This window comes from Mastomys coucha, unplaced genomic scaffold, assembly GCF_008632895.1.
Source record: "Mastomys coucha isolate ucsf_1 unplaced genomic scaffold, UCSF_Mcou_1 pScaffold8, whole genome shotgun sequence".
Classification (NCBI taxonomy): domain Eukaryota; kingdom Metazoa; phylum Chordata; class Mammalia; order Rodentia; family Muridae; genus Mastomys; species Mastomys coucha.
The window spans coordinates 74,283,274-74,286,353 of NW_022196914.1; positions in this window are offsets into that span (position 1 = coordinate 74,283,274).

The following is a 3,080-nucleotide window of genomic DNA, read 5'->3' on the forward strand; positions in this document are numbered from 1 at the left end:
GGCTGTCCTGGAACTCACTCTGTAGACCAGGCTGGCCTTGAACTCAGAAATCTGCCTGCCTCTGCCTCCCAAGTGCTGGGATTAAAGGTGTACACCACCACCGCCCGGCCACCATTAGTAATCTTAATAACTCTGTGAGGTGAGTTTTTTTGAGTAAGAAGTTAATATAAGAGAAATTATGTAAGTAGCCTGAGGTCCTGGAACTGGAAAGAGATAATGCCAAGATTCAACCCCAGACAGACTGGAAATAGCATCTACTTTCCCTCCTCTCTGATGCTTGAAACAATTTCATTACACCACTGTTTTCCTTTGAAAAACTCTAGCTACAGTGATAAGGTTATATAGAATGGTAATTGCTGTGTTGATCTTTGCATCCATCCTCTATGGATTTTTCTCATCAGGCTGCTCTAGGGCAACTGCCTAGTGGCCAACCGACTACTCACGGAACAAAGGGTGCCAAAGACCAGGGGGAGCTCAGGTCACAAGTTGGGGAAGCCAGACCATGCTATCCTTCAGCCCCTACTCCCATACCAAAGTCACAGTGAGGCACATTACTACTCAGAAGCGGCAAAGTCCTCTAGCACAAGAGAGGATGTAAAAGTGCCACCTCCCATACTAGAGAACATGGCCTTCCAGAGGAGCCTAATGTCCTCAACCACTGTATTGAAACAATATAAGTTCCACTGAAATACACAGTTAAGCTCACTGAAAGAAGAGACTGCTTGCCAAATTAAGGATAACTAAGAAATGTCTATTATAATGTGCGTGGTATTTCTAAGTTATTGGTTTGAAGCTACATGTCAATTTGGAGAGATTTTAAATTTTTCCACCAGTCTTTATAGCCATGGAACATTGTATGGCTAGACCTTCTCTTAAACCCCACAGTTCTGAGAATTATTTTTAGGTGCTTTAAAAAGTATAAAGATAACTTTAAAACTCATTCTAAACTCACTTGCTAACTTTGTTGCTAAGTAAATTTAGCAATGAGTTTTACATTGATTTTTAGGTAGTGGCAAAATTAAAAGAAATTGGCATGCAAATATGTTTTACATACCAAGCTACTGCTGATTGATCTGTGGAGGAACTACTTTTTTCTTTTCCATTCTGTGATGAAGACTTAGAAGCAGTTCCTCAGTGTCCTTGATCAGCTTTGGGTACCAAGGTTACTGAAGCTCTTGAAGATGATGTGGTGTGTGCATCTTTTCTGTACTCTGCAAATGTTTCAAGACTGAACATTTTTGCTCGAGGGATTTTGTGTGGAATTTGACAGTAAACACACCATGCATGGTGCTTCCACAAGAAGGATTTCAAACATGTGTGCCTTTAGTGGTAGTCCATTCCTAAGTCTGACGGCTTCTTGTAGGTCCTTTCAGTCCTGAAGAGGCCTTCACTTCTCAAGTTTGCTAGAATGTAAGTTTGCTAGAACCTCAAGTTTGCTAGAAAGTTTCTTCAACAAGTGGTACTTGTCCTTGTTTAATATTTTTCTTATCTGTCTTCACCCAAGAGTAAGATTTGGGATGAAGGGTCCTATCACCTTAGCATCTCATTAGACATTAGGTACTTATGGAGTAAGTGAGCTTATTATTAAAATATATTAACCTGCCCAGAGCGTCTATCTTTGTGCCCTTTCCCCAGACTTGGGCAGGCTAAATAATCCTTAAGTGTTTGTCCCAGTTGGACCTTAACAACCCAGGTGTGTGCCACCGCTGCCTGGCAAACTTTGAGTCCTGATCAGAAACTTTTGTCTTGGCTTCATCCTTCTCTCATACCCCCATCCTTTTTCATTTCCAGCCCCCCTTTTAGGTAACCCAGTTCAACCAAAGCCGCTGGACAGCAACATGTCTTGTTGTGTAGATTGTGTTCTTCATGTTCATGGGATCAGCTATGCATGATTTCATGAGTCCATTACTGTCAACTACCATATAAAAGGTGGTTTGTTTGGTCATTGGATCCTCCCTGGGGAGTCCATCGGCTCCCCAAGCCATCTGTATGCCAGCGTGCCCTAACTGAACGTGGTTCTAGTTTCCAGGAGTGTTACAGCACACGAGCTGGGGGAAGTTGAGGCTCTCTCTATCTGTGTGACTATGGGGAAGCCATCATCCATGTTGGGTTAAGTTTCTAGTGAAGCTGTTTTGGGTCATCTATACTTCTGCTGGTAACCCCTGCTGAAATACTAGGGCCTACTGTGTGCTTGCCCAGTACTCTATTGTTAAACTGTGTATCTAGTCCATTTCTCTTTTTGTATTTTGAGACAGGGTCTTGCTGAATTGACAAGCCTTGAATGTCTTCTGCATCGTAAGCTGGTCTGGCACTGGTGATCCTCCTCCTTTGGTCTACAAAGAGGCTGTCAGTGCAGGTTTGTGGCACAGAGTCTAATTTCAAGCTGCTTTGATTCAAGTACTTGTTTGGATTAGTGCTTTGATTCATGTAAACATGCAAAGATGAGACCAGAATCATCTCTGTAGTGAAGAAGTCATACTTTTCTGCTTTCTTAAGTATTAATAAACTGTTAATTACCTCAGATTCCATGTAATTACTTTTCTCTGCACAAAATCAGCATGGTAGACCAAAACATGGCCTCCTGATATACTTGGATCTTGTATTAGTTTGCTTCTCTGTTGCTGATAAAACACTGACGGAACACAACTTATGCAACAAAGGGTTTATTTAGCTTATACTTCCAGATGACACTCTATCATTAAGTAAGTCAAGGCAAGGCTATGGAGCAGAGCTATTTACTGGCTTACTCTACTGGCTTGCTCTCTGTGGATCACACAGCTTGCTTTTTAAATAATATAGTTTATTTTTTGAAATGAAGAGATAATTGCATCACTTTCCCTTTCCTTTTTCTCCCTTTAACCCTTCCCATGTAAGTCCTCTTGCTCTCAGATTCATGGCCTTTATGACTTTGTTGTTACTCACACAAATGGGTATGCAAATATATACATATATGTGATATATATTATATATTTGTATGTTCCTAATATATATATAATATATATAATATATATATAATTATATAATATATATATAATATATATATAATATAATATAATATATATATTATATATATATTATAT